At 48.4% G+C, this 9,787-nt stretch overlaps 1 long non-coding RNA gene across 1 annotated transcript in view; it reads right to left on the minus strand.

Moving 5' to 3' along the window:
* LOC123615353 (uncharacterized) overlaps positions 1 to 9,787 on the minus strand; it is a 224,553-nt gene that overhangs the window by 167,246 nt on the left and 47,520 nt on the right. The window lies entirely within an intron of this gene.

Raw genomic sequence — 9,787 nt, forward strand, 5'->3', positions numbered from 1 at the left:
GGGACACTGCACATTTTTCTTGTGGCCTAAGACATGGTTAATTTTAATAAATTTTCCTGTATATTTCTTAAATGATCATACTCAGTTGCGTGTTAATTAAAATTTTCAAAACCTTGCTATTCTTATTAATTATTCTTTCACTTGATCTGTTTGTTTTTGAGAATTGTATTTGTTCCCTGTGGCTGCCATAACAAACTACCTCAAACTTAGTGGTTTAAAACAACAGAAGTGTATTCTCTCACAGTTCCAGAGACCAGAAGTCCAAAATCAAGGTGTCAGTGGGACCACACCCACTCCCAAGGCCCCAAGAGACAGATCTCTTCTCTGCCTCTTCCATCTTCAGGTGGCTTCTGCCCACCCACATTTCTTGGCTGGAGGCCACCCCACTCCCGTCTCTCCCACTCCTCTTGTGTCTAGTCTCCCTCTGCCTCTCTCTTAATAAAATAATGCCATTTGCAGCAACATGGATGGACCTGAAGATCATCATTCTAAGTGAAATAAGTCAGACAGAGAAAGAAAAATACCATATGGTATCACTTACATGTGGAATCTAAAAAAAGAGACAAACTTGTTTACAAAACAGAAACAGACTCACAGACATAGAAAATAAACTCATGGTTACCAGGGGGAAGGGTGTGGGAAGGGATAAATTCGGAGTTTAAGATTTGCAGATACTGACTACTATATATAAAAATAGATAAACAACGAGTTTCTACTCTATAGCACAGGGAACTATATTCAATATCTTGTAGTATAATGAAAAAGAATATGAAAATGAATATACATATGTATATGTATGACTGAACTATTATGCTGTACACCAGAAATCGACAAAACGTTGTAAACTGACTATAATTTAATAAAAACTAAAATCGAAGAAAAAAAATACTTGTGATGGTGTTTGGAGCCCACCTGGATAACCCAGGATGATCTCATCTCAAGATTCTTAACTTAATTACATTTGCAAAGGCTCTTTACAAGTAAGGTAATATTTAGAGGCTCTGGGGATTAGTATCTAAACATATCTTAGGGCAATTCAGCCTGCTACCAGAGGGGTTGGTTACAATCGCTTCAATTCCATGTCTGTCAACTTCTCCTTACAATTCAAAGAAGTTTAGCTGTAACTATTTGGAAAATGTGGTATTAGATGCATATCATGTCAAAACTATTGTATCTCCTTGGTGCATTTTCATTTTTATTAATATAAAATGTCTGTCTCTGTCCTTCTTAATAGTTCTCATTTTGAGTTCTAATTTACCTGTATGAATATTGCTCATTATCTTTTTAAATTAATTTTAAAACTTTCAGAGTCATTTTGTTTCAGCCTGATTTTATATCACCATGGCTGATTTGGGCTTATCGCTGCCAATACAACAGTATCTGTTCTCTTCACCCTGCTTTCTCTTTGGACCCTGTCCTCCCTAAATCTGACTTCTACGTACCCGCCCTGTGCAGCTGACACCACAGCCTCAGGTGTCTCCAAGTTCAGTGACAACTTCCGGGGTAGGCACGACTTACATGAAGAATGCTGTAACTGTCCCAGAAGAGCACGCCACACTTCTTTCAAGCAGGCGTTCTGAGAACTGTGTGATGACCAGTTACTTTCCCTTTCTGTCAGAACCCCACCATGATTTTCCACGGCCCCAGCAACGGAACCTCTTGCGCAATATTTCAAGTGCTCTCGCTATTTTAAAATGCATCAGGTCACACTGTTCTTTTGTCAAAAAATAATAACACGTTTCAAAGTATCCTGTGGACATAGCCAAAGAACACACTTTGAGAGTTAGCTATGAATAGGGCTCGGTTTTAAAGGCAGCTAATGAAAGCCGAACAAACCCCGTCATTCGAAATTGTTTTGTCATCCACTCACTTATTTTTTTTTTTTTTTAACCAAGCTCAGGCAGAGTTGACTTTGAAAAGGACAGAGTTACAGAGGGGCACCAGTGTGCCGAAGAGAGAGGGGCCACGGAGGCAAAGTGAGCTCCTCTCTCCACCACCCCAAGCAAATATTCTTGGCTCGATTCAGCTGCAGCTGCAGAGCTAGTAAAATCCGAGAAAAGAAGGAACACAGTGGATAAAGAAGACAGAAATGAAAGACGAAAGTGCAGCCAAGAGAATCTCTAAGATGAGGCAGAGGCATTAGAGAGAAAAGGAATTTATAACCCAGAGAATACACTTAGCTGAGGCTTCTCACATTTCTACTATCTATGTTAGCATCTTCCGGGTTCAGATAAAAGAATGCTCTGTCCCAGTCATTATTCATGCTTCTTCTAAAGGCACAAATTCCAGCAGAGGCAATTTCGGGGGGAACTGAACTATTTATTTACTGGAGTCTTGCTTATGACTGTTGTATCCAGGCAAGAGAACAGATCTGGCTCCCACAGAAAGCAGGGCTGGCTTCCTCCCTCCTACAACTCTGGAAGGGGCCCTGCTGACCCAAAATGAGAGCCAGTTATAAAACCTCGGCAAGGCCAAGGGCGGAGGCAGCACCGCCCAGCGAGGGAAGCCATAAACTAGGTGGAAAGACATCCTCACCCTGCACTTTCCCAGAACGCATCCTCAGGTGTGGGGTTTAAATCACTCTACCAACTAGTTTCTGTAAACAGGTCACTGGGCATCCACAAATTCAGAACTGCCGGGAGGAAAGCTCAGTAGGGTGATTAGACCTTACCCGACCTCCTTCACCCAGAGACCTGGTGCCTCTGTGGGGGATGAGTAAGGGCCATGGGGGATGCGTAAGGGCCATGGGGAAAAGAATGGGGCCCAGGAGGGCTCTAGTCCCCACCTGTCACCCCAGCTCCCTCAACGGCCCGGAGAAGGACCTTTCTTGGGACCAGTATCCCCAGCTGCGTGACCAAGGGGGAGGCCACCTGTGTCATCCAAGCACGAGGACAAGAGCAGGTGCTTCTTGCAATGGACTGTCCATCTCACCCCAGGAACTCTCTGCAAGGGACAGAGGGGAGCGGGTAAAGGCTTCTAGATGCCTCTGTCTTCAAGGAGCAAGGAGCTAAAGCTGCACAGTGCTGCTCCCACCAGTGCGCTAGGTCCTTCCAGCACGTTCCCCAAACCTCTATGGGAGGTAAGGCTGCTCTGATGTCTCCTATTCTTTCTACATGTCCACACCCTCCTCCTCCTTGACCAGGACCCAGGCATGCTCTCCTGCTGCCCCTAGTCTGCTCAGTGGTGTCCACCCACCTCTGCCTCCCAGGGAAAGCCACGCCTTCACCCTGACCCCAAGAATTTACCACCCATCTCCTTCCATGGGGACTCATGTCGTGCGCCCCTGGGATGGACATTTGTCATTTGAACCAATTAAGCATTAATCCCCTTTCTAACAGAATCCAGGTCTCCTGAAGAATGGCCCCTCCCACCCCTAGACTCACTGGGACATAGTGCTGGCAGGTCCCTGTGCCTCCTCTCAGAAGAGCACTCCCCCAGAGCTCTGGGGACACTGAGGAGGGCAAGAGGCCTTGTTCTCGCCCCCTGCATGGGAGTGAAAAGGCCTATCTTTATCCATTCTGCCCTCCTGCCCCCTGTCTGGATGCAGAGGCAGTCAGGGCCTTGGACTCCACGCAGGGAGGAGCCTGGGTCCCTGAATCACCACGCGGATCTTGGTGATTCAGTCCAACCACTCGCTGGACTTTTACAGAAAAGCAAATTCCATCAGGTCCAGCCACTGAAATGATGTTTTATTTGTTACATGAGCTACAGCTTCCCTAAGGATCTGAGGTAAACAGCAAAGACACTGAAAGATCACACCTGGTAGGGTAGATGGTCCCAAAAGAAAGGACTCGCCCCACGTCACATTCTGTTTTGCTCTTTGTCTGCACTGATCCATCTCCCAGGTCTGGTGGGCTCTTTGTCCAGTCCCCCTACCCCCAAGCCTGAAACCCAGTCCTGGTTTTATCTGAAGTTACAAACCCACGACTGTGTCCTGCAGTCCCAGGCTGTGGCCTCTGGGACACAATCCTCACCCTCGGGCTCTCAGCGAGGAGGGCGCCTTCCTGCCAGGCACCCTCTGGCCCCCTCCCAGACTTCATGATGCTTGTACTGACCTTTTCTCAAAAGGGCCTGAGGAGGATGTGAGAGAGCCTTGGGGAATTTGGGAGGAACCCCCGTGGGGAGGAGAGCGGGGAGGGAGGGGAGGTGCCAGGGCAGCTGGATGGGCTGATTCGATGCGGGGAATCATCGAGGGCCCAAGCATCACCCAAAGGTCCAGAGCCAGCAGCACTGGTCAGGTGGCTGTCTTCTTCCCTCCAGGTTTCATGATGCTTAAAAAGTCAAGCACTGCTCAGGCCCATCTCTCCGTGAACACTGCTTTGCCGGAAGTGCATGCTTCACCAGCAGACTATGAGGTTCAGTGGTACCCTTCCACTTGGCTAAGCCTCTATCCCAAGCCCTCCAGATAACCACAGGGTGCAGCTTCCCTGCCCCCAGCCCCTTCTGCACTCCCTCCAGCTGGCCCTGAGTCCCTGCCTCTTCTCCGGGGGACTCCTCCAGCCCCAAGCCCACGCAGACCAAGATGGCAGTGCCTCCAAAACCTTCCCTGCTCTCGGGGGCAGATCTGCTGGGTTCTTCCACCCCCTCCCCTGGTCTTCCTGGTCTCCATGCTCCCCCCTGCACACTCAAGGACCTGATATCCTAAACACAAGCAGACTGTGTGTCCAGCTGTTCCTCCATAAACATTTATTGAGCACCTGCTGTGGGCCCGGCAGAGTGTGGGGGCACAGACTCGAGGAGGTGAGGCAGGCATTGCCCCTGCCCTGGGGAAGCCACTATAGTGGAGTTACTGCACGAGGCAGCACGAGCTCCAGGGAGCCTCACACAGGGGTGGGAGCAGCACACAGAGAGCCTCACACAGGGGTGGGAGCAGCACACAAAGTGACAGGCTGCATTTCCTGTTCACACCCACTGGCTGGAACTAGACATATGCAAGGGGCCTGGGGCCACCTCCCCACATGTAGGGAAACTATTTACAAAACCTTCAAAACTCTCAGGGTTTTGGCACATAGTTAGCACTGCATAATTTTCAATAAGTAAATGAATGCATGAATGAATGAAGTTAACTGGGGGGAAATGAAGATACCTCCACAGGCTGTGCAGCAGAGAGTGGTCAGGTGCAGCCCAAGGCACTGCTAGCCGGAGCGGGGATTTCCTGCAAGTTCTTAGAAGGCCCTCCCTTCTTCAAGACTTCCATCTATCAAAAAAGCATCATAATACACCCAACTTTGTTCGAACAAGACAGTTCACGGCCCTCTGCTGTAGTAAAATACACAAATTTGCCACGTGATGTGAGTGGCGCCCTCTGGGTACAGGCACCACTGTGCAACGCACAACCTGCACAAGTGTGCAGAACAGCTCTGAGTGTTGATGGTGAGACCAGATGAGCAGCAGTGGCCAGGCCAATCTGGAAAGCAGGGTCCAAATGTGTGAGGGGATCTCAGGAAGGACCTGTGGAGTATCAGCCCCTCGTATTTTAACTGCTGGTGGAGAAAAGATACAGGGAGTGAAGCACACCAGCAGAGAGACAAATATGTCTAATTTACAGACCACAGGGTCGACCAGGTGCCCCAAGGAGCAATCAGCCTCATGCCTGTGGGGTTGTCTTGGGCCCTGGCTGGGCTCTGGTTCCAGGAGGACAGCCTGGCCAGCAGATAACTCCCACCAGGTGGTGCCATATTGGTTTCAAAAGTTTGCAAGACATCAGGCTGCCAGATGGTGTCGAAATGCTGATTTTGGAGATTCTCATTCATGTCAGACACAGGACAAGTTCAGGGCTCTGAGTTCCCACAGAGTCACTGCTGACCCTTGGACTTGAGCCAAGTGTGCAGGTCTGTGGATTGGCTCTTGTTCATGTGGGTTCCAACCACAGTGCTGCCTTTAGTCCACAGCACCCAGGGACAGCTGGGGTGGTGGCAGGTGTCCTTTACCCTGGCACCCCAACACTTCCGCAGTCTCCAGTCCTACGAGGTGGCTACACCCATCTCCTCTCAGGCTTTCCGGACCTCTGCCCCATAACACCATGGGGATTCTCAGACATCCTCTCCCACCTCCAATCAACGTGGCCACATCACACTCTCCCAGTGTGTGAGATCAGTCCCTTTTTTAATTTTTTTCCTATTAAATAGGGGTGTTTTTTTAGCAGTTTTAGGTTGACAGCAAAATTAAGCAAAAAATACTGAGTGTTCCCACATACTCCCTGTCCCCCGACATACACAGCCTCCCCCGCCATCAACATTCCTTTTGAAAATGTTTATGCCTATTATTATACTTTTTCACAAAGGAAAAATAAAGTCAACATCAAGGTACACTTCACAACTGGATGCAGAAAATTATGAGAGCCACTAAGCACTTACAATAATTCACATACATACACACACGCACTTGCACAATGGCTGGGATGCACAACGCCGTTTTTACCAACTATTCCGTTCTTGGACAGCTCAGGATTTGTCAAGGTTCCCAGTTATCTGAGAATACCTAGTGGACTGTCTCTGGGATAACTCAAGGAGGCAGTCTGCAAACCTTCAGGTTAACATTTTTACAGAAGTAACAGTAAATCTAGTGGGAATCCTTTACAGTTGTACTTTCCTATGTGAGTGTTGAGCCCTGAAGCATGAGGGATGGATAATCCCTGCAAGATGAAGGATGGATGTTCCCTGCACCAGTGGACCACTCTTCTCATCCTGCCCTGCCCCGAAGAGAGAGAGAGAACATACTAAGGACACGGTGATGAGTGTCTAAAGAGTTCAAGATGCAGGTTGGAAGATGTGCTAGTCTACCTTTATGCTATAAAATTAGTACATTTAACCTGACCACAAATTATCATTCAAGTGTTACTGCATTCTCTGGGCAAAGGCTGTATTTGTAACTACCACTGACAAAGCACAGTAACCCAACCCCTGAGGTTGTCCCTGGAAGCCAGTGTTCCTGGACAACTTGAGAGATGATGTACTTCATGAGGAATACAGTGTAGCCAGCCCTCAGTAAATGGACCCGGGACTGCAGAGGTAAGATGAGCTGTATTGTTCTGAAACAAATAGGTTCCAAAGAGCCACGTGCTATGAGTGACAACAAGGTGAGGGACATGGAATCATCAAGGAGTGGTGTCTTTGGCAATAAACACAATGAAGAGATGGTTCGTAGACTGGAACAGGAAGAGATGTGCCTGGACAGGAGGAAGCACCTTCATGTGTGCTGATTGGAGGGTCTCTTCTCTACCCACATTCTAAGGCTTTGTTGTAAATCAGTACATCTCAATGGGCCCCTACATTTTTTTGACATTTTCAATCAAATTGTTAATATGGACGGAGGCCCCACAAAAGAATATCTGCCCAGGACCCCACACAACTTAGGGGAGGCCCTGGTAAACACCACAGTAAATACTGCTTGATGGGCCTAAGGAAAAGACATTAATGAGCTCAGAGATGAGAAGTGGGAGAAGCCAAGAGTGTGCATCAGAAAGAAAATAAAGAATGCGATCACAGGGATGAGACTTAAATATAGAAAGAAAGAACTGATGGCACGCTTTGCATTTGAGAATAGTTATATTGTCCCTACGTCTTATATTTTGGACAAAAGAGAAGAAAATCAGCTCTCTATCTTGTCAGAAAATAAATCCATTGAGATTTAGAAAGTATACACATGACTGAGACATTTTCTTCTTCAATCATAGACCACAAACCTAGCCAACATAACCAATAGAGACATTAATATAGGCTTAAACAAGTGTATCTCCTAGGCAGATCCTTAAATTCCTTTAATTTTACATTAGGATATAAAATCGCTCATTCTAATCGGTTAGTAAACACGTAGTCCTTCAGAAGCCCCATTGACAAAAATACAACACAGGCAGAGGGAAATATACTGCTGTTTCTGTTCTGGCTGTATTTCCATTTCCTAATAGCAATAATGAACTTGAAGCATTGTATTTGCATACAGATCGGTCTAGATTCCCGTTTAGCTGCGGCTGTACAGTTAAGCATGTCACTGATGTGCACTTCCCAGCCCCAAAACACAATTTAAAGACCACTTTATGGGGAGTCGAATTACAGCAATGTGCTTAAAGCATTAAGGCTGTGGCTTTTCCCAACAGTGTTTGGCAACAGGGCAAGGTTCTACGGCGCATAAAAGTCAATCACAAAGTTCTGAGCTGTTACAGTTCATTGATTGTGGCTGTTCTTTAAGTTTTTTAATAGCTCCCCCAATCCATACTGCCACCCATCCCATTTCCCAAGCCTTGCCACTGCTCCTTCCTTCCGTCCCCCTTCCTTGCTCGGTGATCACCGGGGCCATGTACAGGGCTGGACACCGGCACAAACACAGCCATGCACAGGCCTCCCCTCCAGCAGCTCAGAGACCAGGTAGGCCGACCAACCGGGAGACAAGCAGGTGCAACACAACGTGAACACTGGTGCATCCCAGTTGCTGCGAAAACATGGAAAGGGACGTCTGCCACCGTCCCTTTGAAACAAGCCTCTGTGAACATGAGTACAATAAGCACACAACGGGACGGGGGGTGAGAGTGACACTCCCAGCAGGTGTAGACGCACACCGGTGCACTTAATAGCAAAACAAACTCACAAATGCCCAACTTTCCCTGGAAATAGGGGTGTGGCGGCAGGTGGTGGGGCTGAACTGTAAGACAGGGGAAGGGGACGCAAAGTTAGAGACCAATGATGAACATCCTTCAATATGAATCCAGGAGCTCACCCTGTGGGCAGCCGAGGGCCACGAAAGGGGTTTTATTGGCTTTATTGGTTGGTTATTTGTTGCTGTTGTTGTTTCCTTGTGGGGGAGGAAGAGACGGTAAGAAGTGCATTTTCTAGAGCAACCAGGAGCACGACTGTGACCGGGTGGAAAAGAGACGGACAGCGGCTCTGAGGCCACTTAACGGCCATCACCGCACTGGGCACAAAGCCCAAGCTGTGAGCTGAGGTGATGGCAGGAGGACAGGGATCCGGGGCTGTGAGTGGTACTGAAGAAGATGATTCACCAAAGGCTTGGACAATGGATGTGAGGAAGGAGAAGAGTGAAAAATGGCCACAAGTTTCTACCTTGAGTAAACAGACAGAAGCTAATGTCATTTTTTCAAATTCAGGAATGTCAAAGAAAAAATATTACTTGAGGGAAGTCAGAGTAATTTTGACTTTGGACCTGACTTTTGGACAGTCACGTGAAGGGGTCCAAAGGTCACACGGAGGCAAACTAGGCTGCAAATGTGGGATCTGCATGGGTCCCAGGGGAGGGTGGGGAGGACACAACACTGCGGCGGGGGTCTTACCAGAGGAAGCCGAAGCTGAGACCCACCCCCTAACCCCCACAGCAGGAGATCAGGTTAAAGACCTAAGGGATCACCTGGAGACAAAACCTACGAAAGTCAAGTGCTGCCGGCCAAGGGCTGAACCCAGGAGAAAGCAGCAGGGGCCATGGGCCTTGGCGGAACCGGACTGTCCCTAAAGGGGATAAAAACAAGGTCACAAGTGAAGAGAGGAGGTGCTGGGGCCTGTCACAGTGGGGGTGAAGGCCCTGGGGTTGGGGTGTGGGTGGTATGAGCTCAGCTGAAGATGCGTCAACAAGGCGGACCCCCAAAGGGCAAGTGGACACGCGGGTCTAGAATCCAGGAGAGAAGTCCGAGGAGCAGGGATGACCTCAGCAGGTCATTGAAGTAATTGAAGAAAAGGCACAATGCGCCAGACACAACGCCGTGTCACCAAGGGAAGGCAGCTCGGCCCCAGGAAGGCCTGTGGGTGGCATTTACCTTGATGAATTCTCCACGGTCGTGGGC

The sequence above is a fragment of the Camelus bactrianus genome, chromosome 3, assembly GCF_048773025.1.
Source record: "Camelus bactrianus isolate YW-2024 breed Bactrian camel chromosome 3, ASM4877302v1, whole genome shotgun sequence".
Classification (NCBI taxonomy): domain Eukaryota; kingdom Metazoa; phylum Chordata; class Mammalia; order Artiodactyla; family Camelidae; genus Camelus; species Camelus bactrianus.